At 35.5% G+C, this 16,071-nt stretch overlaps 1 long non-coding RNA gene across 5 annotated transcripts in view; it reads right to left on the bottom strand.

The window, feature by feature from the left end:
- LOC115940736 (uncharacterized) overlaps positions 1-16,071 on the bottom strand; it is a 127,298-nt gene that overhangs the window by 71,036 nt on the left and 40,191 nt on the right. The window lies entirely within an intron of this gene.

Genomic DNA, 16,071 nt, shown 5'->3' on the forward strand with positions numbered 1-16,071 from the left:
CTGAAGGAAGCGCAGGCTGCTGCTGGAAAGGCTGTGAGCAAGGAGGAATTTCAGGCCGAATGCACAGCCCCAGCTCCAGAGTTCACTGCTACTCAGCCCGAGGTGGTGGTGGGGTCTGAAGGTGCATCGGTGCCCTTTCCGGGCGCTCCGGGCCCTCGGTTCCCTGCTGAGGCCTGGTCTGCAGCTCCCACTGCTCAGGCCTGAGTGTGGGGACGACTACTGACCAGTCTGAAGCTCTTCTACTGACTCTAAACAGAAAGTGGAAATAAGGTTGATGGAAAATAAAGAGCTTCTGGAAAAAAAAAAAGAAATCTAGAATCTTTGCTCTAAGGAATAGAAAGTAGTAATTTTCTGGATATAGGCTCTGGAGGGTATGGTGTCAGATTTTAAATTCTGATCTTAATCATCATCATTGGGAACAGCCTGAAGAAAGCATGAGATACAATTTTCATTATTAATTGTAATGTCTTATAGAATATAATTTTCTAAATTGATCTGTGATAAAGTCATGAAATATACTGAGTGGTGAAATCAAGTTTGTTTATTTCAAAATTAGTAAGCCCTTATCGAATAGGAGAGCTGTGGAATAATTATTTTAGAATACATTTGGGAAAGACATCAACAAATTTCCCTGATTAAATTAGATTTGGACTTTAAAATCATGATTTGAAATCATGAGCTTTCTGATGGATTTGAAAGAATTAAGTTTAATGTATCTATGAGAAACGAAATAGTCCTGAAGACTCTGGTGGGAAGCAGACTATTTAAGTATTTTTTCTGCTTTGTTGGAATCCTCAAAATAAATATGGAAAGAGGCCAAACAATAAGAGGTGGAGGATTTTCATTAGGATGAAGCAGTAAAAGTTGTCAGCAGAGTCTGAAGTATCAGAATCTGTCCTTGCCAGAAAAATAATGACAAGAGCAGTTTAGACCTCTAACTAATCTACATATTTTGTGAAAAGGGGAAGGGAATTAATACTAAATTGAATATTTTGTGAGATTGTAGGGAAGATTCTGTAGCAAGTTAAACATGAATTTGTCACAGGTAATAGGAAAGAGGAAAGAAAATTTATGAAAGAAGGGAAAATAAAGGGTAAAGATATAACAAAAAAGTAAGGGAAGACGTCAGGTGATGCAAGCCAATGTAGAGAGAGGAAACAAATTAAACTAGAGCTTAAAAGAGAATCTACTGAAACAGAGAAAAGTGAAAAAAATAAACTCCCATTTTTCTTTTTTTTTTTTTAAAGATTTATTTATTTAATTGAGAGAGCGAGAATGAGAGAGAGAGAGAGAGTACATGAGAGGGGGGAGGGTTAGAGGGAGAAGCAGGCTCCCCGCCGAGCAGGGAGCCCGACGCGGGATTCGATCCAGGGACTCCAGGATCATGACCCAAGCCGAAGGCAGTCGCTTAACCAACTGAGCCACCCAGGCGCCCCAACTCCCATTATTCTAATGAAGTGCTAGAAAGTAGGCAAATAAAGGTGCTAAGCTCTTGGACACATTAAGAGAAAATTTCACCTTATTTATTATGGTAGTTTTGAGAATAATTTTCACCAGTTGCTCAGTAATTCCTAGATTCTGGTAGGTGAATATTTAGCAATCCAGTCGTCTCTGGTACCAGATGGAGTTCTTCAAGAATATATAGCTTGGCAAAATGGCAGGGTATACTAAATGAGGATAATTAGCAATTCACACTGACTTATAAGTAATCGTTTTGCTGACTGAAGGTGTTCTGAGTAGACCAAGAACAGAAGATGTTTAACAAAGTAATGGGCAACTTCACCCAAGGCTCTGGCACAAATTCAAATTAAGGGAAATAAATAATATTCAAGCTTGAGGTAGCCAAACTTATGCCAAAGTGTTGGCATAAGTCTGCAAAAACAAAGTGAGAATGGAAATAGTTAACAACAAAATTTTGACATTAGAAATTCACTTAATTTTTGATCAAATAAGAAAAAGCTGTTGTGAATATCATTTTGTCATTAAAACAAAAGAGTTTTAATCAGTGAAATCTGTGTCTCCCTAAAAACATCTTGAAATATTAAACTATTAGTAATACAAGCTTAACAGAATAATGAAAATTTCTTAGGGTTGTAGTATTTCCACTACATTTCTGTTCCATTAAGTATTTACATCAGGAATAAAAATAAGCAGTAGCATGTATTTTAAAGAAGGAAAATCCAAAATTATATCTACTAAAAATCATTATTGGATCAAATAGGAAATTAATATTATATATTTATCAAAATTGTTTATATGTATTAATATTATTTTTTTAAGATCTTATTTTTAGTAATCTCTACACCCAATATGGGGCTCAAACTCACAACCCCAAGATCAAGAGTCTCATGCTCTACCTACTGAGCTAGCCAGGTGCTCCTACATATCTTAATATTATATGAATACTTTCTGTGGATTAGGACAGAACGCCTGGGCCAACATTTCAATGATGATTTAACACCATAATATAGAAAGGCAAATACATAATTTGGGATAAGACAGAGCTGGGTTCAAATGCCAATTCTATTATTTACTCTCTGGGTTAAGATTGGAAAGTTACTTCGTTCTTCTGAAACATGGTTCTCTGTTTCTAAAATGTTGTTAAATGCCTAGCCGTAAAGATGTTTTGAAGATTGGATTAAATTAGTGAATGTAACAACCTAGTATCCCACCAGGCATGGAGTAAATATTCAAGATGGAAATTGTAATTGTTGTGATTTCGTGAAAGAGTGACACCAACTCCATTCCAGTGTAATCTCAAAACGTTCCTAGCCTCTCTTTTAAATATCCCCACATGAAGGCAATGTTTTCTCAGTGGTCCTCAGATCTACCCCATCCCCCTGCACCCAGGCTCCACTGAAGTCTCTCTCTCTTTTTTTTTTAAAGATTTTATTTATTTATCTGACAGAGAGAGAGACAGTGAGAGCAGGAACACAAGCAGGGGAGTGGGAGAGGGAGAAGCAGGCTTCCCGCCGAGCAGGGAGCCCAATGTGGGACTCGATCCCAGGACCTTGGGATCATGACCTGAGCCGAAGGCAGACGCTTAACGACTGAGCCACCCAGGCGCCCCTGAAGTCTCTTAATGTCTGCAATTGCCTGAGGAACCCGTGAAGTATATCTCCAAAAACTTAGTCGCACTTTGTATCGGTGATATTTATTTATTTGTCCAATTCTTGTGACTTCAAGGTTTCAAAAACCTACCCAATGCTGTCAGCCGCCTCACTTAATCTTTGCTTTCTGTTTAGCACTTCCCTTTTCTGAGATACTATTGTTTCATAGGAGGAAACCAAGCCACAAAGTCTGTCAAATAAAAAGGGAAAAGACAGGGCGCCTGGGTGGCTCAGTTGGTTAAGCGACTGCCTTCAGCTCAGGTCATGATCCTGGAGTCCCAGGATTGAGTCCCGCATCGGGCTCCCTGCTTGGCAGGGAGTCTGCTTCTCCCTCTGACTCTCCCCCATCTCATGCTCTCTCTCTATCTCATTCTCTCTCTCAAATAAATAAAATCTTAAAAAAAAAGGGAAAAGAGAGAGAGGATTCTCACCCTTCCCAGTTACCCTTCTTCTATTATCTTATGAAAAGTAGTTTTATCTTCTTATCCTCATTGTGACTTATTTCATGAAAATCTGAATTGCTACAGTATTTGTTTTTGTGTGTGTGAAAAAAATGTGATTTGACAGATACAATTCTTTATATTGATTTAATTATGCAAGTTATAGATATGCAAAGGAAGAGGGACAGATTAGGAGTGTGTGATGGCATTATAAAACTTGTATGAAGTAAATGCAAATGTTGACTAAGTTGGGCTTCCATGTACAGTATTTGTTTTACATGTTTCTGCTTAAGATGTGCACTGCCTTACTGTGTTCTGTTTTATTGTACTCCACTCTCTTCTACAGTGTCTGATAAAGTGAGGAGGATTGTGTTTTATTGGAGCATGTGACTCTGCATACTTGTACTGAAGATGGTAGTGAATTTGTGGAAGCAGATTGCATGTTACATGAGCCTACTTATGTCAACACGCAATGTCAGAATCCAACTTATAAAACATGCAATATGAATTAAATCAAAGATAGGTAAAAGCATTTTGGAATCATTAAGCAGGCTAAGTCTACAAGAGTGATCCTGGGAGGGGTTGGGGAATATTTATTTTTATAAAGTTTCTGCTTTTTAAAAATTATTTTGTTATGCCTGATTAGGCACAATTATCTTGTCCTTTTCTAAACTCCAAAAGCATTCCTATGTGTACAGTGTCATTAGCTGTTGGTAATATGCTCTCTTGTGATGGCACTTTATTCTCATCTCACAATGTTAATTAACTTTTCAAGTCAGACATAAAGTTTCCTTAAGGCAGGGCAATGTATTATACTAATTTATTCAATAAATAATTTTGATAGAGGAATAAATGGTTAGTGAATATGCAAATAATACTGAAGTAAAGCACACAAAAATAAGAAAGTTAATCAAAAAATTTTTTAAAAAGCCATTAATATTGTTCTCCCAACTTATGCTCCATCAAGGTATTATTTTAAAGAATTTGAGTAGCTGGGGATGAAAGAAAGAGCATGAATAATGGAGGCAGTCAGACCTAATTCCAAACCCTAGCTCTGCTGCTTGCTGATTGTATAATAATAGGGCAATTACTGAGTTGGGTGATTGTTAATTCTCTTATTGGTATGATATGTAGACTAGCAGAGATCTCATTTTTTTTTCCACTGGGAACTTGATAACATAAATATGTCTTAAATGTATCTCTCAAAACCTATTCACTATGTCTGAGCGTATAGTAGATGGTAAATAAAGGCAGGTTGTTTTTTTTTTCCTACTAATTTACCTACTGCTCTATAACTCCTCATCATGGGGATGACTTTATGGAAGGAAATGATGCTGAAGCAAAGCTTTGGAACCTAGTAAAAATAATAATTTCTGGATTAATTTGTTAATTTCCAAAATAATGGAATATTAACTAAATCTATTATGTTCAACTTAACTCATGTTTCCTTATCAAGGTTATGTCTGACATTTTAAGTTGTATAATATTTTTTAGTTGTTTATTGCTTGTCAGATAATTTCTATTTTCTACATTTTCAATTAAATGTTATGTCTAAGAGAAATGCTAATTCATGAAATTATAAAGTTGCATGTGACATTTTGTGGAATGAGGTAATTTTGACTAGTTAAAATCATTAAAGTCTACTGATTTTGAGTTTCACAATTTATTGACAGTATAGTTCATTAACTGCTGGTTCCATAGATGATCTACAGTCAATGAAGTATAATTTCCTACACACATACTTAGAAAATTGCATTCAGCAGAAAATGAGTACCAGAGGTCCCATCAGTATCAACCATTCTTCTCCTCCTCCTCCTCCTCCTTCTTCTTTTTCCTCTAGATTTATTTATTTATTTGGCATGGGGAGGAGGAAAGGGAGAAACAGACTCCATGCTGATTGCAGAGCCCAACTCGGGGCTCAATCTCATGACCCTGAGATCACAACCTGAGCCTAAACCAAGAGTCAAATGCTTAACCGACTATGCCACCTAGGCACCCCAGGATTGTTCTTCTGATAGATCAAGACAATTAATAGATTAAGCCATAGATCCCTAAAAATTCCATTAGCTAGGCAAACTTGTTCCTCAATTGCTGCTGATCCTCAATTGCTGCTGACAATTTGCAAAACAAAGAAATTGAATTTTAAACATGAAGATTAGTAAAAATGGGGAAATAAAAAATATTCTTATTTTACTTAGTTTTCTAATTGTGCATTATTAAAATGATGGTGTTGCTCTATGTACTTCTTTCTATCATCTCTGTTATAATTCTATTTGAGGCCTCCAATGTATCTAGGTTGGATTACGTCAATTATGTGCTAACATTTTTTACCTGTATTAACACTTTCTCCCACCCAGCACCATCTACTTCACCTCAGAGGAATGCCCTATTTCCTTTAATAACTATTCAAACCGATTCACATTACTTTTAAGGCACTGAGTATCTGACCTCAGCTCACCTCTTCAGGCTTCTGTCCTGACCTTGTCTCTGACTGCCAGTTCCCAGAAGCCTTACTAAACTTCATTTCTTTACATGTGCTCTGTTATCTCTCTCCTTCAGGTTTTTCCATACTTCTGCTATGACATTCTTTCCCTCCAAAATTAACCTGGCTAACTTGTACTCATCACTCAAATGTCAGCTTAGACATAATTTTCTACACTAGGTGCTAACCCTTGTTTGACCCTGTAATTCTGAGACAGATGTTGTTCTTACGAGCTCCTATAAAACACTGTTCTATGTCCACACTAGTGTGTAATTGCCTGTTTAATTGTCTGCACCCCACACCAGATGGCAAAGCTCACCCTTGAATCCCCACTCAACAGCACAATGCTTGGCACATTAGTAAAAAAAAAAAAAAAAAATAGCCATAGAATGAATGAGTAAACTCTCATGATTTTGGTTTGCTTATTTTACAGGGAGAGGAAAACGCTTGAATGGGAATATGATTTTTATTTTTTTAGTTCTGCAAGACAATGTAAGAGCAGATAATATCATTTTATTGGTTATACTTCTTACAAATGACTCAACTATCTTTGTTTATATTGAACATCATTCCTAGGCTCAAAAATTATTCCCAAGTAATAAAATAAGTGGAAACATATTATAACATAATGCTCAAATTTGTTGAAATTAGAGGATATTTGTAACTTAGACCTATGTGAAGAGCAAAAACAGATTAGTGAGGCTTGCAGAGGATAACACAGATGAGAAACAAATTGTTTCACATTGCAGAAATTAACATCTTAGAAATTGGAGAGGACAACTTTGGTGGAAGACAAGGGGGAGGTGGAGGGAGATGCTGAAACGAAAGGTATTGCTTGAATGCTTATTAATAGAGTAGAATGGGGGCCAGGTCCCCAATGACTCCTAATTTGACCTGGATACATTCCCCTTCACCATCAGTCCTAGGCAATGTGTTTTAGAACCTGAACCTGAAAGGTTTCAGAGAAAAGCAGAGGTAAAAGATGGGGCAAGAAAGAATAACTAAAAGTTAACACAATGAATTTTGTAGCCCCAGATCTCACAAGGACCCAAAATGCAGGTGGGATTCTTTCCTGATCTCATTCCTTTTCTTTTTCACTCACCCCCTCAACCTTGTCACAACAGAGTAAAGGATCCCTCTCTGGAGAAAAAGAATGTCTTTAAAAGATTATCTTGCAGAAACTAAGTGTGGGAAGTAAACCCCATGGTAAAAAGAGTACAAATGATTTTACCACTTGACTAAACTCGGTCCACCCATGGGGAATATTTGCAATTAGTTTTTTAGATATTTAACCTTAAGTATAAATTTCTTTTAAAAAATCTTCTAAAGTAAATGGGGAATAAAGCAAAGGAAACCATGAGAGACATTCAGCAGAGAAAAATTTCAAAGAAAATTTGATCACCTATCAGAGAGATAAGATATTGCATTGTGTAACAATGATATGCTGCTATAAAAAGAAACAAAAGAAAATAAGAAATATCAATTGGCAATTAAAATTATGAAAGCTGATGGGGTGCCTGGGTGGCTCAGTTGGTTAAGCTTCCAACTTTTGATTTCAGCTCAGGTCAGGATCTAAGGGTCGTAAAATTGAGCCCTGTATTGGGCTGGGTGTGGAACTTGCTTGGGATTCTCTCTCTCTCCCTCTTCCTCTGTCCCTGCTTCCCCTCTGCTCATTCTCTCTCTCTCTAAAAAAAATACATAAATAAAATTATGAAAGCTGAAATTTTATAAAAGTTCATTAGAGAGATTTAGGAGTTAAAGTTGATCTTTCAAAGGGTAAAAGAAAAGAAGTTGAGAAATAAGGAAGAAAAGTTAGAAGATTGAAGAAGTAATTGCTACATCTGATTAATAAGAGTTTCAAAGATCACAGTGGGGAGGAAATTTCCAGTGAAATAGCATAAGAACTTTATTAGAACTCAAGGGTATAAAACTCCAAATGGAAATAGCCTACCAAGTCCAAATACAATGAATTGAAAAGGAGATGCATCAATAACATAATTTTGAAATTATAGATCACCAGGTCTGAGTAGTCAATTCTAGAATTTCACAGGGTAAAAATAAGGTCATGATAAATATTCAAGCATAGCATTAAATTACTCAAAAACATTGGGAATCAAGTTTGAATGGAGCACTGCCTTCAAAAGTCTGAGATGAAGTTATTTTTATCTTAAAATCTTCAAATTGCAAAAACTGCAAACCAAGGAAAATAACAAAATAAAGATAATTTCAGACAATGAAATGTCAACATTTTATTCTCCACTCAGCCTTTCCTGGGAATCTATTAGAAGACATGCTTAATCAAATACTGAAGGCAAACCAGTAAGTAGTAATGCAAGGGGTTTCCAAAATAATACATGAGAGTGTAAAACTATAATAATAACAAATCAACAGATAATATAAGATATTATGAATGGTTATCAGTGCATTGAAAATATTAATAAATAGGGAAATAAAAACCAGCCTCTATCTAAATAGTTTTTATAAGAGTTGAAAACAGTAGATTCAAAGGACAAACTACTTTTTTGTGTGTGTATGGAACAGATGAATGGATAGACAGGCTACTGCTAAGTTCTATTATAAGCTTTTCATCATAAATTTGTGCTTAAAATATGTACAAGTATTAATATAAAAATATAAAAATTAATTATAAACAAAATTATCCTTGTTTTTTTTTTCCATTCTGTATTCAACAGAAGCAGAAGTGATTGAATGACAGAATCTTTTCTAGGAAAACCACAAAATTTATACAAATAATTAGAGTCCAAGTACTCCATGCCTTGAAAACACAACATATTAACATATAATAAAAGTTAAATTTGCCAGAATGCTCTTTTTTGTGATATACTTGTTGATTGGTAAAGTTTTATAAGCCTTATTTAACTTATAATGTCCTTTGAATCAAATAACGTACTTTTGATATATGAATCCCCTTGAATTCTGGAAGATTTAAATCTGATTCAAATTTGAAGCCATGTTTTGAATGGATTTTAAACATAGCTAAAAAAAAATCTTGAATTTTCATCTGTTAATGGTAAAAATCTGAAGGTTTCACACTAATTCTAATGACTTAAGACAGGCTTATATTCAAAAGTCTTGTTTTTACATAAATTATCTTGTTTAAAATTCTTAGATATATATGTTAATCCAGAGAAGAGCACAATGGAGAGAATTTAAAAATGTAAACAACACTTTAAATCAGGAACATCAGTTATGTATACTAAACCAAGATAAATTATATAAAATTTACCGGTTCATCCTCTTCAGCTCCCTAAAGAGCATTTACAGTATTCTTAAGAAGGCAGAAGGATCCCTTCTTTCACAAAAAAGAACTGTCCTATGGTAAAATGGTGCCACATACATTTCAGGATTCCTTGTTTAAAATTGGAACATAACAAAGTCCAATTCACTGAGGCAAATTCACTCAAATCAAAGGAAATTTGGACTTCTCCATTGCATCAACCTGTATTATCAAAGAACAAGTTGAACCTACCTTCTCTGTCCTAATTGAACCCTCCAATTCATTGCTCTCTGCTCACAGAGTAAAATATTTATTATTATGGTAAGTGGCATCTTGTGTCTCAACATTACTTTAAAATAATGGCTGATTTCCTCAAGTGTGTGACAGAGACAAAGGGTAGTTCTAGATGGCAAATTGCTTTAATAAATAACTCAGAGAAATAGATTTTATAGAAGCCACCCTACCTAAAACAGTGATTTTTGCTATTTTTTTTCCTCCTCCGTAATTCTTCCATGAACTCATCTAAAGTAATTTCCATTTAATTAGCAATTATTACCAATTAAGACACCTTGTATTTAGGGGACCGTAAGTTGTTGTTACTGAGTTGTCATTGTTACAGCAAAAGAAACAGACAGATTAATGGTAAAGTGATTTGATAGAATGAAATATATGAAAACTATCACACCCTTCCAGCTTCATTATTTGAAAAGAATGACCATGGAGATGTTGGTACACCATGCTAAATAGTTTGTGTATTATCCTTTTGTCTTGTCAGGAACAAATGCAATGTAAAGGGTTAGGATTTGAGTTTATATTCTATCTCTCAAATATCTGTTTTCCCCTTTGTTTCTTTATCAATAGACTTTCCCTCCCCTTTTTGTCTTTTAGCTGAAAAGACTATAGAGGACCCTATTATTTTCTTCCTTCACACAGATATACCTATGAAATTAGATTCTTGGCAATGGAATATGAGGAAAAAGTAACATGTGCAAGTTCCAAGTCATGGCCTTAAAAAGCAGTTGCTAACCTCCACTCCCTTTCTCACTTCCTGAGGACCTGAATGTTATTCTGGTCATGATGAGCTGGCTACAATCATGTGTATGAAAGCTACATCTGAGACAAAAGCAGAGCAAGAAGACAGGACTCTGAATCCATGGACAATTTTTGGAGGAGCAACCTAATTCTTTCTGGACCATTCACCAACCCCAGAACTATTATGCTGAGAAATATATTAACATCTATTTTTGATAAACTACTGTATTTGGTGGTCTATTAGTTGTAGAAATTTAGTTTCCCTCCTATGCAATAGAAAAAAAATGGTATCTGGCAATTAGGTGCTTTTGTAATAAAATCCTAAAGTATATGGCATCGATTTCAGAATCACAAGCTGGACAGCAAGGATATGGACACCATAGTCTGGAAAGCTTTTGATCCTGGTTAGTAGTGGAAAATATTAAACCATTTTATAACAATTCAGAAGGCGATCACATTTCTACATAATCTGTAGCTCTAGAAGTGGTTAGAAAATGTTAGAATATTCTTGTTTTTTTTGGTTTTCATCTTACAGCAGTTAGCAAGGTATCATCAGAAATATGAATTTATAAAAGAATCAGACCGAAGCAGAGATGGCAACAGATATAGTTCTTCTATGGAAGATTCTACCATGCACTGCACTATAACGTGACCAGGGGTTTTATCATTAGAGGTTTTCCAGTGTTGGGATGACCAGTTACTTTTTAACCCCAAACAGCAGGATTTATCATTGTGACCTCAAGCGAGCTTCACAGCTTCTGTTTAAATGTCTTTGTTACCCAATGGGAATTAGCTCAGTAGTAAATATTAGATTCAGGTTGTTCTAGTTTCACAACGCATCTTGTTTCAAGTGGCATCAAGGTGATCACAAATAGCTTGAAAGAGAGGGGGATATTCTCAGCACAAAGATGTAAAGCTTAGGAAACATTTAGATAAAGTATTTGGCTAAAGGCACTTGTACATGGAACTAACTGGAAGCATATATTTGGAAGCCTAAAGAGCTGAAGTATGTTGCCAAAGAAACCATAATCCTGGCTTGCAAAAGTCTATGTCTTTTAAACCCCTCCCCCCCAAAAAAGGACAAATCTGTACTAGGACAAATTTGGGCAGATCTTATCAGAGCATACTCTTCAGTGGCAACTACAGAGATGGACACAGAAAGCAATGAACAAGCAGCGGCAACTGAGATTGCAGATGGTGTTAGTAGCTGCCAAAGAACAATTCTTCACAATTTCTGCCAAGCAGAATTTGATAACACTCTAGAACAGTGACTGTTATGTGTTCCTCATTCTTTCAGTTTTCTGAGTAAAGAATTTAATGCAATTACTCTGCTCATACTCCTTTTTTTTGTAAATTAAGCATAATGGGAAGTAGATAAATCCATTTGTTGAAGTAGAGGTCACCATAACATTATGGAGCCACATCTGGACCTGATGGAATAGAATGTTCCTCATCCAGAGATTGTGAATGGACCTTGAACTGGATGGAGAACATGGATAGGATGTTGGGATGTCTTCCTAGAATGTGTGTGTGTGTGTGTGTGTGTGTTGAGGATGTTTTATATATGAAAACAAAGGTACTTTTGTGTTTATGGGGGTTGGCTGAGGAAGAATTTTCCTTTTGAAATAAAATACTTGTCAGCTAGAGATTACATTCAAGTGTGGCCATGGGAATACATTCTTGTCAATAACAGGTGAAGGGAAGGTATGTATGCAAATTATAGGACATGTCTGAAAAGGAAGCTGCTTACTCTCCATTCTCTTTTTCTCTTTTCCTGATATCAGAAACAGGCACGGTGGTGTGAATGAAGTGACATCCTAGTAAATGGTGAACACTAGATATAAAGGTCCTGAATGGCTAGATTACCCTGTGAGTATTACCTTATTACTTGATAGAACAATGAATTTTTATCTTCTCCAAATCTCTGTGCTTTCAGATCTTCTTATTAACAGTAGTATCTTTTACTAATCCCAGAGAAGATAAATATGAGATTTACAATTTAAGATACTACCTCTGAGTGTGGACTGGGTGACAGACTAGAAGGAAATAGAGAGTCCAATTAGACATCTAGAAATAGCCCTTGTGAGAAATGATGATATAAAAATATAACACAATGACAACAGCAATGAAGATGAAGAGAGTGCTTTGACAGATATTGGAGAAGTAAAAGTGACCAGACATTTTTAACTAATTAAACATGGAAGTTGAGAAATGGAGAAAGTTTTAGATGAGTTCAAAAATTTTCAGTAAATGCCTACCATTTGCCAGGCATTTGGTTATTTGCTGTGTGAAAAAAAAAAAACAAAAACTTCATTGAAGACATTTATAATTTTGTTTATAAGATAAGAACAAATGCACACACATATGTATGAATAAATTAAGTCAGCATTTGCTTAATTACAAGAGTCAAAGACAGTCTAGAAAGGCTATCAGCTTTCAGCAGAGAAATTCATTATAGGAGACTTCATAAAGAATGTTCAACTTAAGCTATTGCTAAAATGATGAATCAAATTAAGATAGAAAAGAGAATAGATGGAAAAGATAAGCTAGCTGTGTTACTAGTGGTTAATATTAGCTATTTCAAAAGTCCCAGTTTGAAAATTTGTATTTAAATTGTCATAGAGATTGCCCATTTTTCAATCCATGAGATATTTCTTTTGAATAGTTTGGTAAAGTTAAAGAAAATGCTGTTATTCTAATTAATACACACATATCCCATGTCTAAATATCCAGATTCCCATATTTTACCAACTGTATAGGTTAAAAAGTAAATTATGTAATAGATATGATGGGTTTGGGTTTATTTTAAGATTTGGCATGATATTTCCCATTGTGTGGATCATCATCAAAGATTTCTAAAGATTAAACTGTTATGTTTTCTTTATTCTGATTTAATAAGGATCATGAAATCCTTACATTGTATTTTAGGCACATAATAATGTATATCATTTATTGAATGATATTGCAGGTCCTGTTTGAATAACTTCATGTGTATTCACTCATTTAATAGAGAAACATGGAAAAAAGAAAGGAAGGAAGGAAGGTTGGAAGGAAGAAAGGAGGGAAGGAAAGAAGGAAGGAAGGAAAGAAAGAAGGAAGGGAGAGAGGTAGGGAAGGGAGGGAGGGAAGGAGATCAGTAAAAGTGCATTTTATAAGACTAAGTGGTTTTTTTTTTTAATTTTCTAAAAGTTGAGGATGACTGTATTCTTCGATGTTTGTAAATGCTTACACAATTGATATTGCTGAAATGTGTATTCTGAAATGCTACTAAGAGAGGAACATATTTATTATGTTCCATAATATTTTTAAATCATCTTTCCCATGGCTGCTTCCTCTAAGTCCCTCCTACTTTGCAGATGACCCAGTCTCTTAATAATCCCCCTTTCAAACTCCACAAATTTATCTGTAGTTTATATGTATTCACCTTCTACTTTTCCTTTCTCTCTCTACTTTTCGTTCTATTTTTCTCTCTCCTGCCAGTTATATTCTGCCCATAAAATGTAAAATCCTTCTACATCTCCACTTCTCTAATTCAACCATTCCCCACTCCCCTTAACACTACCCCGCAACCCCAGCCATAATTTACTATCCCAAATGCCACGATAAGGATCAGAAGGCCAATCAGACAGTGTTAGCATATTCGTCAGAGGATTTGTGGAAAGGAAAAAAGGCCAACGAACATTTATGAGTTAAATTTTGCATTATTCCTATCACAATTATAAGAGTGCTATGCAAAAACTTCTGGAAATAAAACTCTTTTTATACCTTGAGGATTCAGTGTCCAGGGCATTCATAACATTAAAATAGTCTGACTATAGAAAGTTGTTAATAAATCCCTGAAGGTATATTCCACATTCTGGGAAACTGAACACATACAATAGCAAGCAGTGTAATTCTATCTGGTTCCAGTAATTGTACCAATTTGTTTGAAAGATAGAAATGTGCCTTTACTTTAAGAAAAACGAAATTGAACATCCATATCCAGTGCCTGTAGCCAACTGACTTTGTTCAGGGGAAGTTCTTTGCAAAATATGATATTGCCCAAAGTTATCAGCACTGTCCACTTTGGTTTTGTAAATGCTCAGTCATTTTTTAAGTTTTTTCTTTTTCAGTTGAATTCCTTCCTCATTTGTTAATTTAGCAGACAGGCATTTATTTCACCCCAGAGAGTATTCTAAACACTATTACCTGTTTCTAGGACTACGATAAGAATAGACAATGGCTCTAATCTCAATGAATTTATGGTCTTCACATATGTAAATACATAAAGATCACAACAAGTAACAGAGGCCTTAGTAGAAAGAAATGCATAAAGAAGGTCCATCTTAGAAATGAGTATAGAGGAACCACTGAGAAATCCCATTACCTGCTCTGTACCAATTCCAGCTCAAGAAAAGCTGAGACTTGAAGGCAGTGTGTTAAGATTACTCAATTACTTATTTACTTAATTAATTTTGGAAAATTTAGCAAATGTTGGAAACTACACAGTTGAAAAATTTCAAAGTTAACCCAACCCACCTCCCATTTACTACAGGAAGTGGGCCAAAAATTGGCAGATGCATGGCCATTGCTGATTCAAAAGAGTAATTCTACCACTTAAGGAATGTGATCATTAAATCAGCTAATTGTAGTTATTTAGTGAAAAAAAAGAGAAAAGGAAGGAAGGAAGGGAGGGAGGTAGAGAGTAAAGAAGGAAGGAAGAGAAAGAAAGAAAAAACAGGTGTTTGATATTATTGAATTCTTTAGGCCCAAAGTGCACATAGACTTAATTTGGCAAGGTTGAACCCCCCGAAAATATTTGATAGAATCCATCTCAGTTCTTTTTTTTTTTATCTCAATTCTTAATGTTGAAATGAAAAGTAGTTTTAAAAAGGAAAGGAGGAATTAAGCTAAAAATGTAGAAGAAAAATACCCAAAAGATTAAAAGATGTCTTATCTCTTATCACTAAACAAAAATGTGGTCTGAAATTCTGCAGTCTTTTCCAATCCTTGACTTTGTGAAGCCTTTCCTCCTGATGAAAAGATGTTGCCTTGTTCTAGACAACTCTTCTTGGAATGCCCATTGTACCCTTAGCTTTCTTTGTTAGTTCTTGCTGAGACTACTTTCCATGCCTGTCATTAAATATAGCTTCATCAGTCTAGTGAGAGTATCTATACCCACCCTTTTAAATGCTATCTTTATGACCATGGAATCTACTAGTAGGTACCTATCTGGGAAATAGACTGACCCCTTATTTTAAACATTTTATGGATATCTCCAACAGGATGTTCATGAGGCACATCCCTACCAATCTGTTTAAAAAAAAAAAAATCATCCAACTCCTTGCTTCTGTATGTTTTGTAAAGGGCTTCTTTAATAAATCTTGGGTAACAACCAATTTTATTTCCCCCCTCACTGATGTATTTTGAGAATATTAACCTTGCATTTTCCTCTGTTTTCCTTTCTCTCCAGAATTATGTAATCCAACATTGCTCTGCCTCTAACATGCTCCTTTCCTCTAGTGTACACTCTGGTCTTAGTGTATTAAATTGTCCATGACCACTTATCCTTCAGGCCCTCCCAGATGGTATTGTTAGACCGGTCTTTTGACACCACAATGAAGATTGCATGACTCTTATATTGAAAGGTATATAGGGCGCCTGGGTGGCTCAGTTGGTTAAGCGACTGCCTTCGGCTCAGGTCATGATCCTGGAGTCCCGGGATCGAGTCCCGCATCGGGCTCCCTGCTCAGCGGGGAGTCTGCTTCTCCCTCTGACCCTCCTCCCTCT

Source organism: Leptonychotes weddellii, chromosome 3, assembly GCF_054177405.1.
Source record: "Leptonychotes weddellii isolate Sample4059 chromosome 3, ASM5417740v2, whole genome shotgun sequence".
NCBI lineage: Eukaryota > Metazoa > Chordata > Mammalia > Carnivora > Phocidae > Leptonychotes > Leptonychotes weddellii.